At 37.4% G+C, this 18746-nt stretch overlaps 2 long non-coding RNA genes across 3 annotated transcripts; both read left to right on the top strand.

Moving 5' to 3' along the window:
- The first annotated feature begins 13139 nt into the window (after positions 1-13139).
- On the top strand, positions 13140-14154 carry LOC133181554 (uncharacterized). Of its 2 annotated transcripts, none has more exons than XR_009720482.1 (3): positions 13140-13203; positions 13442-13582; positions 14050-14154. It is a non-coding gene; the product is annotated as an uncharacterized LOC133181554 (long non-coding RNA). The 2 variants fall into 2 exon arrangements; XR_009720481.1 differs by having other exon boundaries at positions 13141-13199.
- Positions 14155-14711: 557 nt separating this feature from the next.
- LOC133181555 (uncharacterized) lies at positions 14712-16976 on the top strand. The gene is made up of 3 exons (XR_009720483.1): positions 14712-14874; positions 15179-15464; positions 16845-16976. It is a non-coding gene; the product is annotated as an uncharacterized LOC133181555 (long non-coding RNA).
- The last annotated feature ends 1770 nt before the right edge of the window (positions 16977-18746 follow it).

The raw sequence follows: 18746 nt of genomic DNA on the forward strand, positions 1-18746 counted from the left end.
TTACAAGCTTGATGCCTGCCATTATGTTACATCCCCAGGACTTGCTTGGGATGCTGCTTTGAAAATGACAGGGATTTCACTAGATCTTATTACAGATCCTCTCAGGTATAATTTATTTTGAACTAGGGCTACGCGGTGGAGTGTCCATGATTAGCAAAAAATTTAGCGAGGCTAATCATTCAGATCTTGAATGAAAATTATGACCCTTCCAAACCTATCAAATTTCTCATTTACTTGGACGCCAGTAATTTGTACGGGGGTGTCATGCGTTTCCCCTCCCCATCGGCTTTATGCGCTGGTTGGATGAGAGTGAAAGGGATCATTCTGATGTCACACAAGTCTTTACAGACAGTCGGATAGGATATACTTCAGAGGTTGATTTAGAGTATCCATCCGACTTGCAGTATTATCACAACTGTTACCCTCTGGCCCCTGAACACAAACTCGTACAAGACGAGGAACTTTCCCGTGGGAGGAACTACACGCCAGAGACGGGCTCACAATGCGAGGACATGGAAAGACATCTAAACTAATTCCCACTTTAGAAAATAAGAAACATTACGTCCTACATTATCGAAACTTGCAACTTTATTTATCATTAGGGAAGAAAGTTACTGAAGTACACCAAATTTTAGAGTATCGCCAAGAACCCTGGCTGAAAACCTACATCGATTTCAATTCCAGCAAAAGAAGAAATACCAAAAACGACTTTGAAAAAATATTTCTTCAAATTAATGAACAATGCCGTATTTGGTAAAACTATGTAGAAGTTAAGAAATCGTGTAGATATCAAGATGCAGAAAGAAAACTGAAGAAATTATGTGCCAAACCATCCTTCGATCGTTTTATAATATTCAATGATAATCTAGTGGGAGTTAAAAACAAAAAAGTTAAGCTTTTCTTGAACAAACCCGTCTACAATGGACAGACCATACTGGATTTGTCTAAGCTAGTCATGTCTTTTTCATGTCTAATTTCCATTACAACTACATGAAAAGAATGTACGGAGATCAGATTCGGTTATCATTCACGGACAAGTTTGATATACCAGGAGGGGATCCAGGAATTTTTTCCAGAGGGGGGGGGGGGGGGGTCCACCCCAGTCAAAAAAAATTCTTACCCAAAAATTTCTTGACAAGCAAAAAACAAAAAAAAAAAAAGAAAAAAAAAATGAAATAGAAATTCCAGATTTAGAAGGAGACATAGCCAGACACAGAGACCTCTTCGACATATCTAACTATCCACTCAACCATTCACTTCATGAAAACACGAACAAAAAAGTGCATGGCGTTAAGAATGAAACGGCGGGTAATTTGACATTTACATTTAACTCGTTTGTTTTTTTTTCCTAAGTATTCAGATTTCTTACTTTATTTTTTCGAGGTGTTCCGGTGTTGTAGAGTAGTATTTTCCCCATAGTCAGCTCCCCCCCCCCCGGAATCTGTACTCTAGACACTGGCGTATTTAAAGGGGGGGCGTGGGGGGCGCACGCCCCCCCTAAAATTTTCAAACTATGATATGACTAATATTAATAATGCCATACTTAAGTATATAACTAACCAATACCACTATTTTTGTGCCTGGTTTTACTCTTAAAATACACGAAAACCCAGGAGCTTCCGGGGGCTTCGCCCCCTGGGGCCCCTCTATTCAAAGTATGATATGATTAGTATTAATAATGCCAAACTTTGGTACATATAAACTAACCAATACCACTATTATTGTGCCTGGTTTTACTCTTAAAATACACGAAAACCCAGGAGCTTCCGGGGGCTTCGCCCCCTGGGCTCCCACCAGGGCTTCGCCCTGAACCCACTGGGGCCCTTAAGGCGGCCCCCAGACCCCCTGCCTGAACGAAGTTATCCACGCCCCCCCTAATCACAAATCCTGTATCCGCCCATGCTAGATTAGTATACCCCCGGGGAAATTTCACACTAAAGCCAAGTTTCCCCCTCTTTTTCTTTCTCAGAGTAGGATTTCCCTTCTTTAACATTGCCAATTCCGACTCAAGAATTCTTGAATGTAGCATGAAATCTTAAAATAAAGAGTTCTAATCATTGGGTCTCAACCCAAAATTTTAACTCATTGGAAATTGTAAATAAGTCACTTAAAAACCTAAGACTTCATATCCTGATTGCTTACTGTTTGACCTCTTATGTGCAAATTTGATCTGTGACATTAGGTCGTGAGGTCTTGCAAGTGTATTGGAAAGGCCGGAGAAGTTCCGATTGCGCCTTGATCTGTCTGCTTACTTTCACTTTTTGAACATTTTTTTTTCTTTTATTAGGAATAACACGTCACGGATAAGGTGCAATTGTAATGGTCAGTGACGTATTTGAACGGGGGCTAGAGCAGCAACAACAAGTATGGTGTTGTCACGTGATTGTGTGCTACAAGCAGAGGATACATGTGTATCTACATAATATATAGGCTAAGTGTCATGTTACATCATCGTTACCATGAATTGGATGCTTGATGATGATGCAGCATTTATTGTTGCTTCTCACTTATGCCACAACACACAGTGTTGTTACAGAACCATCAACAATCAGCGGCATAAGGCCTGCATCGGGGGACACCTGTCTCGGGCACCCACCTCCCTACCCACCCTGTCCCGTTGAGCTACATATGCTTGGTAAATTTATCACATTATTATAAAAGTTATTATCGGCCGCAGGAGCGGCCGATCTATTTGTAGTTGTGTTAGAATGTGCACATGGGGAATTGAGGCGTTATTTTTTCATTGCCTCGATGAAATAATTCTTTATTGATAACAAACATAAAAGTCATGAATAAAACTTTTAAAAATTCGCTTTATACTGTATTTTAATGGTTGTTTTTAGGTTTTAAGTTAGTTTCATTTCTAATCAGATATTCGTGATTTTATAAAAAGTTGCTGCATGAACTGCTCCTCAAGATGGGCTTGTATAAGATATAGAAACAAAATGTATTTAGTTTACGGATATGAATTAAACTGCATAACTAATAAATTGTAAAAGTTTTTAGAAGTGAACATTAATTACAGTTGCACAGGACAAAAGTCCATGACATCAGCACGTGAAGTTTGTAGGTCCTTTTTTTGGTCAGCATTCAGACATTTTAGACATTTGTATTTGAGTCCAATGATTTCATGATGATACTATATCCTATTTTTATATCCATGAATTTATTAAGTTTTTTGATCACACTGAAAATTAAAGTATGAAAAATTGCATAGAAAAAGTAAGGCATTATGGAACAGTTTTCAAAAGAAATGTACCATGCATGGTATATGTATTTTTTTTATTTTGAATTTTTCCTTTGGATTCCTTTTTGCGAAAATTCTTTAAAATGCTAAAATGATATATTTTTGTGGCTGATTTGATGCTTTGCATCAATTTAACTTGTGCCATCTGTGGTTACATACCGGATTATCTTGTAATGCCAGCTCTGTGCCATATATTATGTCCTTCCTGGCATCTCATACTCTGAAAAGAGTGCTGCCCGTGGTAGATTCAGGGCATGCACTCAGATGACCACCTGGACAATCCACTTCCATTCCCTTGCCTCTTACCCATGTGCCTGTTTAGAAGAGTTTGTTTTGCAGAGCATTATAAGGCAAGTATGTATTTTCTGTCAGTATTGGAAATTTGAACGACTAAGGCAGGGGCTCGACTGGCATTCTGTCCAGCCTGGGTCTTGCAGCGGAACATTATTTCTGTTAAAAGAGGCATCTGAATTGAGATGTCAGTGATATCTTTATAAGGGTTGCTTTGGGTCTTGTTGATTTCTTTCACTTTCTGTATCTTAATTTTGATGCATATATTCTTTGTTTAGGTTTATAATATATTTGCTTATTTTTAACAGGAGCTTCTGGAGAGAGGCCTTAGTGGGAGGTGGAATGAACATCTAGGCAGCCCATGAATTCTTTAGCTGTCTTTGCCCCTAATGAAGTGCCCTAAAGGGCATATGCCAGGGCCATGTTTGGTGCTGATGCTTTGTGACCAGGACCCTCTTGATGGATCACTTGGATAGAGCATACTTGGGTGAGTTGAAGTCATGCAGTGTGTATTTCCTTGAAATTCTCACTTTTGTTGAGTGCAGCACAGTGATGTTCAGAGGTACATGTGGTAGACTGATGAAGTTGTATTGTTTGATTAATCATCTCCATCATCTTCTCTTTATTCACAAATATATATCTTTTTAAATTAGAAATTCATTCAAATGCTTCTTTTCTAGGTTTAAATTTCAATCATTTGGGTAATTAGATAGTGCTCTTTGAGAGTATATAGGCTGAACTGTTAATGGTTATCAAAAGAATGGGTTTTTTTAAATTCAAATTCATTCTAAAACAAAGGAAATGTGAGCTGGCATCTGCTATTTCTTTAAATTGCATCTTTTAAGAGGTGAAATTTTTTGCACATACTTAATCAGCAGGATGATCCAGAGAAGAATCAATTGATTTATCAGAGTAATTTTTAGCTCACCTGAGCCGAAGGCTCAAGTGAGCTTTTCTGATCACATTTTGTCTGTAGTCCGTCTGTCTGTCCGTCTGTAAACTTTTCACATTTTCGACTTCTTCCAAAACCACATGGCCAATTTCAACCAAACTAGCCACAAAGCATCCTTTGATGAAGGGGATTCACGTTAATTTATTCAAATGAAGGGCCATGCCTCTTTCAAGGGGAGATAATTCAGAAATAGTGAAAATTTGAAATATTTAAAAATCTTCTCAAGAACCACTGGTCCCAAAAAATTGAAACTTATATGACAGCTTCTTTACATAGTGTAGATTAAGGCTTATTCAAATACCCCCCCCCCCCCCCCCCCCCCCGGTAGGTTGGGGCCACAATGGGGATTGATGTTTTACATGTATATAGGAGTATTTAAGAAAAAAAAAATTAAAAATCTTCTGTGTAAGAACAGGAAGGCCAGAATTATTCATATTAATATGGAAGAATCCTCAGGGGTGTAGATTCAAATTTGTTCAAATGTTGACTCCCCAGGATAGGGTGGGGCCACATTGAGGGATCAAAGTTTTACATGTATAGGAGTTAATAGGAAAAAATCTTTATAAATCTTCTGCTCAACAACAGCAGAGCCATGGTTAGTCATATTAATATGGAAGTGTTCTCAGGTAGTGTAGATTCAAGGTAGTGTAGATTCACATTTGTTCAAATAATGACCCCTGGGGTAGAGTGGGACCAGAATGGGGGATCAAACTTTTACAAAACAATTAGGAAAAAATCTTTAAAAAATCTTCTGCTACATGTAAAGAATGGCAAAGCCGTAGTCATATTGATATTGAAGCATCCTTATTTAATGTAGATTAAGGTTTGTTTGTTCAAATGATGACCCCCAGGGGTAGGGGTAGGGTAGGGCCATAATGGGGGATCAAAGTTTTGCGTAGGAATAATTTGGAAAAAATCTTCTGCTCAAGAACAGCAGGTCCAAGGTTAGTTATATTAATATGGAAGCATCCTCAGGTAGTGTAGATTCAAGTTTGTTTAAATTATGACCCCCGGGCATAGGAAGGAGCCACAATTGGGAATCAAATTTTTACAAAGGGACATATATGGAAAAAAACAATTTTCGAGGCAACTTTCTCAGCAACTATACTCATCACAGATGCTTGAAATTTTAGCGCACTCTTAGTTTAGGCATGCCATATGGTGGGATTCATTTTTGTTCGAATCCGATGTCATGTTTCTGTTTATCTGTGCATCTGTCTGTACAAAATTTCCGACACAGTTTTTTCAGCAACTACTCAGTGCAGATGATTGAAATTTTAGCACATCCTTTGTTAGGCATGTCATATGGTGGGATTCATTTTTAGCTCATCTGAGCTGGAAGCTCAAGTGAGCTTTTCTGATCACATTTTGTCTGTAGTCCGTCTGTCTGTCTGTCTGTCCGCCTGTCTGTAAACTTTTCACATTTTGGACTTCTTCTCCAGAACCACTGGGCCAATTTCAACCAAACTTGCCACAAAGCATCCTTGGGTAAAGGGGGTTCAAGTTTGTTCAAATGAAGGGCCACGCCCTCTTCAAAGGGGAGATAATTACGAATAAGTGAAAAATCAATAGCATCTTTTAAAAATCTTCTTCTCAAGAACCACAGGGCCAGGAACACTAACCCTAACCCTGAAACTCATGTGGAAACATCTTCAGGTAGTGTAGATTCAAGTTTGTTCAAATCATGACCCCTGGGGGTACGGCAGGGCCACAATGGATAATCAAAGTTTTACGTAGGAAAAATTTTTAAAAATCTTCTTCTCAGGAACAGCAAAGCCCTGATTGGTCATATTGATATGGAAGCATCCTCAAGTAGTGTAGATTCTATTTTGTTCAAATCATGACCCCCAGATGTAGGGTGGGGCCACAGTGGAGGATCATAGTCTTAAATAGAAATATGTACAAAAATATCTTCTTCTGGAGAACTGCAAAGCCAGGGTTCGACACTAACTTTTTAAGGCTTTAGTCCAGCTGGACTAGTGCTTCATTCCTTTACTAGCCCGCACGCGATTTTATTAGTCCGTCCAAAAAAAAAAAAAAAAAGAAAATCAATGTTTTTTAACATTAATTTAACATGACAATTAATATATGTATTATTTTTTGATATAAACAAAGTATTTATGTGAAATATATTATTCCACAGATTCATTGAAATTTCGCAATCAGCAAGGATGATCGTATTCCCGATCTCATTTTTTTTTTTTATCTTTACATAACGTCCAACATCTTTCTTAAAAGTGTCATACTAAATCATGATCGCTAAAACCTTATACTTCTAAAAATACACTCGGGATTTTTCAGTAAAAGTTGTCGAGAATCGGACATCGGTAATTTATTCATATTGTTTTTCAGAAATTTTCATTGGTCCGTTCGAACTAATTAGCCACATATTTTATTAGTCCGAATGAAAATGTATTAGTCTGAGACTAACGGACTAACGTTAGTGTCGAACCCTGAAAGCCATGATTAATCATTTTGATATGGAAGCATCCTCAGGTAGTGTAGATTCAATTTTGTTCAAATGATGACCCCAGGGGTAGGGTGGGGCCTTAATCTTGGATTGAAAGTTTTACATAAGAACATATAGAAAACAAGATGTCCCCGTATGGCAGCTTATGGCGAAGGTTAAAGTTTCTCAAATGCAAGTCAAAATCCAGGCCAAAAGATAAAAAATGTTTAATTCGAAAGCCCTAGCTGCAACTGTTCAAAAGTTATGGCGAAGGTTAAAGTTTTTTAAAAGTAAGTAAAACATCAAGGTCAAGGTCAAAATTGTTGGTATCCAAAGGAAGGTCTTGTCACAAGGATTACATATGTGAAGTATGAAAGCCTTAGCTCTAACCATTCAAAAGTTATGGCCAAGGTTAAAGTTTATCGAAAGTAGGTCAAACTCCTATGTCAAAGTCAAAGGGTCAAAGTGGTTGGTATCCAAAGGAAGGTGATGTCACAAGGATTACATATGTGAAGTATTGAAGCCCTAGCATCAACCATTCAAAAGTTATGGCCAAGGTTAAAGTTTTTCAAATGTAGGTCAAACTCCTAGGTCAAGGTCAAAAGGTCAAAGTGGTTGGTATCCAAACGAAGGTCTTGTCACAAGAATTACATATGTGAAGTATGAAAGCCTTAGCTCTAACCATTCAAAAGTTATGGCCAAGGTTGAAGTTTTTCAAAAGTAGGTCAAACTCCAAGGTCAAGGTCAAAAGGTCAAAGTTGTTGGTTGTTGGTATCCAAAGGAAGGCCTTGTCACAAAGAATACATATGTGAAGTTTGAAACCCCAAGCACCAACTGTTCAGAAGTTATGGCCAAGGTTAAAGTCTCATAAAATTTTGCAAAAGTGGGTCAAACTCCAAGGTCAAGGTCAAAAGGTCAAATATGATGGTACCCAAAGAAAGGTCTTGTCACAAGGAATACACATTTGAAATATGAAAGTCATAGCTCCAACCAATCAAAAGTTATGGGCAAGGTTAAAGTTGACAACAGACAGACAGACAAACAGATAAACAGACAAACAGATAAACAAACAAACAGATAAACAGACAAACAGACAGACAGGACAGAAACAATATACCCTGGAACCTTTTGATCCGGGGGCATAAAAATTTCTTCTCAAGAACAGAAAAGCTATGTTCAGTCATATTGATATAGAAGCATCCTCAGGTAGTGTAGATTCAAGTTTGTTCAAATGATGACCCCTGGGATAGGGAGGAGCCACACTGGGGGATCAAATTTTTACAAAGGAATATATAGCAAAAATTTTGTTAAAAATCTTCTCAAGTACAACAAAGCCATTTGTTATATTGACATGGAAGCATCATCAAGTAGTGTAAAATTCCAGCCGCCCCCCCCCCCTCCCCCCCCCCCCCTTCTTTGTAATATTTTCAGTACTGAACTGATTTGTGCTTTTGCCTAGCCAATGTGCTCAGGGGAGCGTTGTGGCCCCTGGGCCTCTTGTTGTTTGAATCAGATGATAACTTCCTGTTTATCTGTGCATCTGTTCGTACCAAATTTCCGTCACAGTTTTCTCAGCAACTACTCAGCGCAGATGCTTGAAATTTTAGCACACTCTTTGTTTAGGCATGCCATATGGTGGGATTCATTTTGTATGAATTCAGTGTCAACATGAGAGGGTATATTCTAGGGCTGTATCAGTATTTCAATATATATCGATATTTAAGGATGTATCGTATCAAAACAATAACTTCCATTACGTATCGGACAGGCAGATTTTCTGATAAATCTGTGAAAAAGTTGGGAATTTCAATCACCAATGGTTATATTTTCACTGTTTTGAATTAAAATTGATCAATAATGATATAATCATTAAGCAGATAGCACATCTTAGATAAATATTACAAAATACATAGACAACTTTATTTTAACATGTTGATTTCACAGTCATTAAAAGTTTGAATTTGAAATGTAATTTGTAATGACAGTGAGACAAGAACTTTGAAATGGATTATAAAACAATAAGTTTTTTTTTAAAATTCATGCATTAAATGATTTATAAGACTTTTTAGATAGACTTGTTAAAGAATCCAATATATCGGATATCACATTATAAAATATTGTATCGTATCGATTTTTTTTCGCTCAATACACAGCCCTAGTATATTATATTCACATCAGAGCAGGGGTTTTACTAATGAGCATTCGCTCACAGACTTCTTGTTTTTAGCTTACCTGAGCTGAAAGCTCAAGTGAGCTTTTCTGATCACCCGCTGTCCATCGTCCGTCCGTCCGTCTGTACACTTTTCACATTTTCAACTTCTTCTCAAGAACCACTGGGCCAATTTTAACCAAACTTGATACAAAGCATCCTTGGATGAAGGGAAGTGTAAATTGTTAAAATGAAGGGCCAAGTTTCCTTCAAAGGGGAGATAATCAAGAAAAGACAAAAATTGGGTAGGGTCATTAAAAATTTTCTCAAGAACCACAGGGCCAGGGCTGAAACTTATGTGGAAGCATCCTAAGGTAGTGTAGATTCTAAATTGTTCAAGTCATGACCCTAGGGGGTAGGGTGGGGCCACAATAGGGAATCCAAGTTTTACATTGAAATATGTAGTAAAATTACTTCGCATTAGCTAAGCAAAGCTAATTTGAATTAAATTTTGAAACATGCGTAAGGCAGAATTAAGTCACAGGCCACATGTCGATGGTGAAATATGGGTACTTGTGCTATTTTTGAGTGGAAGACAAAGGAAAATTATGTTAATCACTAAATTATGTCAAATGTATGTACCTGCTCTGCACAATATGACATGATTTGTAAATGACATCATAAAAGCCTCACTGAATAGCCTTGTTGTAGAAATAAAATTATAATTCGCATTAGTTTACTTCACATTAGCTGTCGTGTGAACGCAATTTAATTCGCATTAGATTAATTCGCATCATTTTACTTTGCATTAATTTACTGTAAATTAAACTCTCTGTGTGAACAGGGCATAAATTGTTCAAATCATGACCCCAGGGGTAGGGTGGGGCCACAATAGGGAATCCAAGTTTTACATTGAAATATGCAGAAAAAAATCTTTAAAAATCTTCTTCTCAAGAACCACTGGGCCAGAAAGGTTGAAAGTTACTTGTAAGCATCCTGGGGTAGTTTAGATTCTAATTGTTCAAATAGATCGGGGCCACAATAAGTACTACAAGGGGGGGGGGGGATCAGCTGAAAAACGGCAAGGCCAGAGTTACTCAGGTGAGCGTTGTGGCCCATGGGCCTTTTGTTTTTCATTTTACTTTAATATTTTATTTTACTTAATTATTTGTCATTCAAAATTGGCAAACGTACATTTATTGTTCATGGGGATGAGACCGGATGCAACAAACTTAAGTCCTGTGTCACAGTAGGTGCTGGCACACAAAAAGTCCCTTTACTGCTCAATGGCCTTGAGTGCTGAGTCTATATGTAAGTCTAAATTTTCAGCCCTCAACCAGCAATGGTGGTGTCTCTACATTGTATTTGAGTACAAAATATTCGAGAGGGAGATGTTAAACAAAAAACAAACATTTATTGTTCAAAATTATTTCAAGGAAACAGATTAATATAAGTTGCAGCATCAATTTGTTTCTGAATCTTAAGTGTATACAGATTATTGAGTGTATATGTATGTTGACTTATCCAAATGAAATGAAGTTCAAATCAACTCTTGCTAACATAATTATTATTTAGTGAACCCTTTCAGGGGTTGAAATTTTCCTGGAAATCCCACTAGCCCAGGGGCTTCTAATTAGTAAAAAAATTACTAGCCCAAACCTCAAACTAACTAGCTCAACAATTTTTCTATGCAAAATGAAAATGTAACAAGTTAAAGTTTCACACATTTTGGTGACAGAAACAAATTAAACTATTTCTCAGTCAAAAGAAACCAGTCTACATAGAAAAGAGAAAGTGAACTGACGAGAAATTTTTTTCCCGTTCTGCTAGTGCAATGGACTATCATTACATTTAAATTAGCTAGCAGGGCTCTCACACCACTTTTTGGGAATGGGGCCAGGCTGTAAAGATTGGGAAAATAAAGACCTTTTGGGAAATTTTGGGATAACCATTATATGTACTTTAAAATCATATATATTGGGTTTCCTGTCTTTGCTATCAACTAAATTTGTTTTACAAAACAGAGGAATATGAATAGCAAGTTAAGTTATTATATTTCCAGCTATATTTTCTTTTATTAATTTTTGGGAGAAATATGACTATTGGGAAAATTAACACATTAATTGGGAAAAAAGTACCTTTTTTGAATTGGGAGTGGGGCCCTTGAACGGCCCCAATTATAGACAAATGAGAGCCCTGGCTAGCCTGAGTCTTAAAACGACTAGCCTGCTAAAATGACTAGGACTACCATATATTTCAACCCCTGACCCTTTGCACATCAGAGAGTGTTTTCTGTGTAATGCATGAGCTCCCATGTAACACTTCACTATTGCAAACATATGGAAAAAAGACAGCTTGTTTTAAAATAATTTATCTGCATCTCTAGCATGTACTGCCTGATCTTGATTTATCTCAGCTGTACATCTATCAAGGGCAAAGTTATGCACAAATTTGTTTTTTTTTTTTCCCTGCCTTAGGTCTTTTTGGCATGACCTCTAACAGTTTTGGTCTTTTTAATTACCTCACCTGAGCTGAGGCTAGGTGAGCAATGAGGCCCATGAGCCTCTTGTTGACTTTCTGATGGACTCTGACAAATGTTGAGTGTCAAAATAATGAATTGGTTTACTTTGCAGCAGACCATCCTCATAGAAGAAATCTGCAGCTTGACTAGCAGAGCTGTCCAGATCAGTGGTTACCTCCCTTTCTTCAAGGGAGTTCTGCCATCCCCTCCCTAACCCAGGTGAACTCATCCCCAGTAGTATGCTGCACTGGTAGATTTGCCCCACACACCCCAGGACTGCAGTGCTTGTCAGCAGTGCCTTCATCCAGTAAGTGGCTATGTTTAGAGCAAACTTTATTTTCAGTAACCATTTTATTAATTTGATGTTTGGTTGTGATATTCTCAGCAAATGAGTACACAGTCTGTGTCACTGGCTGGAATGGTGTTTTACCCACCTCTGAGTACAAGGGTTATTATTCATGCCAACACACCGTACAGGGATGTCGTGGGGGAGTCACTTCCCCTAAGGGTGTTGACATCTACCAGCTGGTGACATTCAGCCTCATTAAGGGTTTCTATTGTGAGCATGATTTTATTTGATGTTTTTTGTAGGGACTGCAAGAAAGAAGGGCAGTGTTAGTAGAAGGAAGAATTTTCCTCACCCTACCATTACCTAAAGGGGGTTGCCCAGTGACTAAGTCCAACTTAAAGACCATGGTGTAGAGTGTGTATCTTTTCTACCCAGGGATTTGGTCTCTACATCCTCATAATAATTGTACTGCCTTGATACAAACAAATAATATTCACGCAGAGGAGTCCCATTCTGCTCAGGTAACTGCATCTGTCATTAGATGCCAGGTCCCTCACAAGGAGTCCATCACAGCCAGGTCACTGCATGATGCTGGTGCAGTGAGACAACTTCATTTCACATCTCGGCTGTTTTTCCAGAATGTAGAAGTCTGTGGGAATTTTGTTTAGCAAGCTTAGGTAAAGTCATAATGGTTCATTTGCATAGAACAATCAACGCAGCTAAAAGAGCATAGCAGCAGATATGAGTAACTTCCCTTAGACTTACTGACATGACATACAGAACTTCAACATGATGTATAATTTTAAAATGATATTCAGCTGCATGTATCATTTTGACCTTGCATGTATTAACATGTATTACATGTAATTGTGTATGACATGTATTCCATTCTTAGAGGGTTAATTTTTTTATATAATCTGATAAATAAATAGTTAAAGGTCTTATGCAAGGAAATAGCCAATCAAAATGAATTTAGTCAATTGTAGTTCTATATATATAGAGACAATTTCTTTTTCTTTTTTCATTTTCGGCAACCTTTTTTTAGGTCTACAGTTTTAATTTTGGACTCACGTACTAGGAACATCATATCTTTAGCAGAATTCTGCCACTGAATTAAAGGGAATTCTTTTTTTTAGATGCGCATGATGCAACTTCCTGGATGGTGTGTAGGCTGTTTGTCAACTTCCTGGATGGTGTGTAGGCTGTTTGTCAACTTCCTGGAAGGTGTGTAGACTGTTTGTCAACTTCCTGGATGGTGTGTAGGCTGTTTGTCAACATGTGAAACCCACATGTATTTCAGGGTAGGTATGTATACACTCAATTTTCTTTCTTAAAAGCCGCATAAGGCGTGTTTTTTCTGATCTCAAAGTTTTGTCTCAGCATTAATCTTTATTTCCTCTTTCATGAATTATCTGCTGAGAGTCTAATTAATTAATTGATTTAATTAAAGCTACATAGTAACATATAGTGAAATTATTTCTATGTGTGAGACTTAAAGAGGAACGGGTAACTCTCATTTTGACTACAATTTCTTTGATTTCAGGAGTAGTCTCCCCTTTTAAAGATCAAAAATGGCGGATATACAATGCGGCATGCAGTCTGGTCTTCAACGGAGAGTTTTGACACCCGTATACCCGTATTTCTACCAATCACCTCTGTAACCTTTGTTGTGTTCATCAGACAGGTAAGAAAAACAAGATTATTAATTAAAATAATTCTAATGAGATAAATAATTAAGAATAAAACATATTTACATGCACAGACTCCCTCGTATAAGAAAATGTCACATTTTACACATACAATTGTACATCATTTACATATCCACATTTTCCCCATTTACACAGTTGAATAGATTCAGTGCATAATAATACATAGCAACAATTATTACATGTAAGACAATTCACAAAATATTTATTAAATACAAATTTCATACATTTAAATTAAATACACAGCATCAATGCACCCCCCCTCCCCCTTACAGTCTTACAACTTCCTTTTTAATTTTGGATCTGTTAGTAATTTACAGTAAGTGTCTTCAGATTTTTTATCGTACAGCTGATATCTTTTAGATCTATAGTATTTTCATTGAGATTTATATTTTAACTTTTTTTGTTTAATTTTAAAGTAATTTTTACTATTTTGTTGTTTTAGATGATGGACCACTCTACTTTCTTTTATAACAGGTGCCCCTACAGATTCACAAAGTTCCAATGTTGAGTTTCCATGACCGCTATTCAGTGAGTGCACAACTTTATGTATTCTACTTTCAAATTTCTACTACTTGTAATACATTTTGGATTTGATTTTAAATATGCCCTATTCACAGATTCAGATTTTTGTGCACAAGTATGATATTTAATTCTATCAAGATTACTTCGTCCTAAAGTCAAATTTATACAGTCTTTTAACAAACATTTGTCATCTTCTGTCATGTTTAATTCAAAGTCACTAGGCAACACTGAAGACTTCTACTTATTGCTTTTCAGTCCGTGTCAGGAAAAGGAATAAAGTTGACAGGACTTTCCGCACTGTCCTTGGTAGCAGCTTATGATGGAACCAACAGCAGTGGATATTGCCCGCTTCATCAAAGGTAAGTCTCCGGAGTAGTGTTTGCAGCAATTCTCGTACTCTGTCCTGCATCGAAGCTTCAGGTCCAAGGCAAATCTTCTCTGCATGGATTCTCTTATAGCTTTGGTTCTTCCCAGGAACATGTGACTGCTGAATGGAGCCTTAGCAGTCTGTTTTCTTTGAGAGTCAGAGAAGTGACGCAAGTCTTTAAGGTTTTCAATCACATGTCCTTGTTTTACAGATGCTCCAGATGCAGCGGCACTATCTCCATCACTGGTGAAATGGGAAATGACGAGTGGACGGTCATCACTTTGTAACTCCCCGATACAGTTTGCGGCCCATCTCTTCTCATCTCCTATGGTGGTCTCCGGAGGAACGGTTGCAGTGCAGTCTTCGTGTCCTGGGCAGGTAACTTCCTTTCCTTTCCTTCGTAGGTGTGTGCCCTTCTTGCATAGTTTGTTGCCACAGAACACTGCCACAACATTTTTCCTCTTGAGTTACATTTTCACTTACGGACTTACGGTATATGGCAGCTTGGAATGGGGTTTTTCCAATGGCACTGAAGGTGGCATTATTATACCTGGCATCTCCTTCCGCTCTGATAGCGGTATCAGGAAGTCCACATTTTTTATTAAGTTCTTGAATGTTCTGCCTTATTTTCTTCATACTGTTTTTATTTACTTTGGTGATAATTTTCCCCACTTTGTTGCAGGTCTGTTGCATGTTGGCAGCTGATGCTGGTTCAATATTTGCACCAAGAAGCATACCACGCATACCCTCTGTTGTAAGACTGGTACCCAGGTGACCGACAGCCATGGCCACATTTAGCTGTGCAGCTCTTTGTCCCCTTCCAGATCTCCTCATCTCTTCGTAAAGCTTTTCTCGGTGACTGGTATAGTGGCACTTCTTACATCGGATGGAAAGGATCCATGACAGGCCTCGTTTTTCCTCCCCATGCTGGTTCCAGTCCAGTGAACTGTCACAGTCTGGAAACTTATGTGAGTGTTCTTTAAATGCCTGATTCCACAATTTAGCAATCTTTTCTTGGTGAAGGACTTTGTATAGTTTTGAGTTTGGGTCATCTGACACAGCTTCCATGTAGGAGTCTACAGGCTGAACTTCACTTGGCCCGGGTCGCAAAATCTTCATCTCACTGCTTCGGCTCTTGGCATCTGTATCTGCAAACATTCCATTTTTCTGTGGCCATACAATGTCCCGAAACTCTTCTTTACTTAGTCTTCTCATGGGAACTAGAAATTGGACTGGGCTGGTGGTCCCTATATTCTTCTAGCCTTTATTGTAAGGATTACTTCCTTTTTTGTATTGATGTTGATGCAACCATTTTGGTCCCTTTTTTGGCATGATTATTATTTAACTGTACACTTGTAGACTTTTTCTAATAATATGCTATTGTATGTGGTGCACATTTTTAAGTATTGTGTGACAGGATTTGGTTTTACCATCAGTCTTAGGTACCACTCACGGCACCAATGTAACCGTATTTGATCGTATGAAAGTACTTCTTTTATTCTCAAAATTAACTTATTAAATAACACACATTTTCTTTATCAATAATAGTACTTCGCGTTTTGTACCAACTTCTTATTAACCATTAATAAACCTTTTGTATCTCAAATAGTCACGAAAGTGACTTACTAACCCAAGAATTTTAATAACAAGAGTTTGCAAATTAACAAGTATCTATTATGGCAACAATTGTGTTTAATTAACAGCACAAAAATATTTACATTTATATATTTACAACGAAAACTGATGTACTAATGACCTTCCTATATACTTATGGGCCTCAATAAAAAAATATTGCCTACCTAACAGATGTACGAAGTCCAGAGCCCGTTCTACCCAATGCTAAGTCCGAAGAGAAGTGACCCACCCCTGCACGAAAAATCTACTATGCCTAACCTAACTGGTTTACCAAAAATAGAAATAAGGAACTGGAAATTAACAATAAAATGGATGTATAAATAAGGAAAACAAAAAGGACAACTTAAACGAATGAACGAGACAATTCATTACTGAGAATTTTGAACGGGACAGAGACAGAGACCGGGATCCACCCCGATTATCAGAAAGTGAGCCGGCACGAACCTTTGAGAAGGTTCCAAACCAACTGATCTACACGTGAAATACTGGACTTTAAATACACTGCGATCTGAAGGTGTGTCTCTTTTATCCAATCAAAATCTACGTTCTATGTATAACCCAGACAAGGACGTTTCCCAAATCATTGTATAAAGCTAGAAAGTTTCCGAATGTATAATAAACGATCTAACCAATCCAAGTTATCGTTATTTACTAGCTCAGTAAAATCCAATCCTATCACAATTGTAAACTTTTGTGTTGTTTATTTATTTTAGAGCTGCCTGGTCTACTAAGAGAAACTCCATTCTTTGATGACTGATGGAAAAGCCTCATCACCCCCCACTGCTAAAGAACCCCTTATCTTAATCACTAGCCATTAATCAGTGATGACTGTTATCAAAGCTCCAAGGTACATTATTGAAGTCTCTTTTGACACCATTTTTTCCAGTCTCTGACTTTGTTTTAGAATTAAGATTTTCAATTTTTTGCTAATTAATTCTGTATAAATCACTAAACTTCCTGTTTCTTAACTAATTAGAGCTTATTAATTAGAGTTCAAAAAACTTTTAAGCAGATAGCCAAAAACCCAAACATTTCAGCTTGCATTTCATTCCAAATTTTTTTCTCAATAATTAACTCATAAGATTTTTTTAAGTTTTGAAATTAATATACTGTAGATGAATTTGTATAGAAATTTAGCCTAAAATTCAATAATCTGTTAGGAAGAGTTATCTCCTATTTTTCATCCCTTAAGGACAAAGATAATTTTGATGCACTAGTATATGAAAGATAAATAACTAAAAGACATTTTCTGCAAATTTTATTTAATTTCATTAACTTTTAGTCGTCTTAAAGGTCTTACGCAAGGAAACAGTCAATCAAAATGAACTTAGGCCAAACAAAAAGATATGTGTGGTTCCGGTTACACCTCCAAAAAAATTAGGGTAGGTAGGTAGGGTCTTTTTTTTTTTTTTTTAAATGATTTTCTTAATTTTTCTAAATAATACCTATCACTCCTTTGCAAGTGGCATTTAGATGTGGTATGATAATATACTAGTCAATATTGGTAGGGGACACCTACATGCTAGTTTGCTTTGGATTTAACACTATTAAACACTTGCACTATGTTTTTGCAAGGAGGCCTTCATTGCTGGAACTAAAACTTAAACCGGAGCCATAGGTAGAAATCTGGGAAAATTCCGGAAAAAATATGAAAATTGCCGAGAAAAAGTTTAGGGTCTGGGGTACAAAATAGGGACGGTCGGGTAATCGGAACCACACATATTTTTTTATTTGGCCTTAGGCAATTGTAGTTCTATATATATATATAGAGAGAGAGAGAGAGAGACAATTTCTTTTTCTTTTTTAGCTCACCTGAGCCGAAGGCTCAAGTGAGCTTTTCTGATCACTTTTTGTCCGGCGTCCGTCTGTCTGTCTGTCTGTCTATCTGTCTGTCTGTCTGTCTGTCTGTCTGTAAACTTTTAACATTTTCGACTTCTTCTCAAGAACCACTGGGCCAATTTCAACCAAACTTGCCACAAAGTATCCTTGGGTGAAGGAGATTCAAATTTGTTAAAATGAAGGGCCACGTCCTTTTTCAAGGGGAGATAATGAAAAATTAATAGCATCTTTTAAAAATCTTCTTCTCAAGAACCACAGGGCCAGGAAAGATGAAACTCATGTGGAAGCATCCTCAGGTAGTGTAGATTCAAGTTTGTTCAAATCATGACCCCAGGGGGTAGGGCGGGGCCACAATGGAGGATCAAAGTTTTACATAGAAATATGTAGGAAAAACCTTTAAAAATCTTCTTCTCAAGAACAGCAAAGATATGTTGAGTCATATTTATATGGAAGCATCTTCAGGTAGTGTAGATTCAAGTTTGTTCAAATCATGACCCCCGGGGGTAGGGCGGGGCCACAATGGAGGATCAAAGTTTTACATAGAAATATATAGGAAAAACCTTTAAAAATCTTCTTCTCAAGAACAGCAAAGCCATAATGAGTCATATTAATATAGAAGCATCCTCAGGTAGTGTAGATTCAAGTTTGTTCAAATCATGACCCCCGGGGGTAGGGCGGGGCCACAATGGAGGATCAAAGTTTTACATAGAAATATGTAGGAAAAACCTTTAAAAATCTTCTTCTCAAGAACAGCAAATCCATAATGAGTCATATTA

The sequence above is a fragment of the Saccostrea echinata genome, unplaced genomic scaffold (genome assembly GCF_033153115.1).
Source record: "Saccostrea echinata isolate AGI-Se365-2 ecotype Australia unplaced genomic scaffold, CSIRO_AGI_Sech_v1 ptg000009l, whole genome shotgun sequence".
Lineage (NCBI taxonomy): Eukaryota > Metazoa > Mollusca > Bivalvia > Ostreida > Ostreidae > Saccostrea > Saccostrea echinata.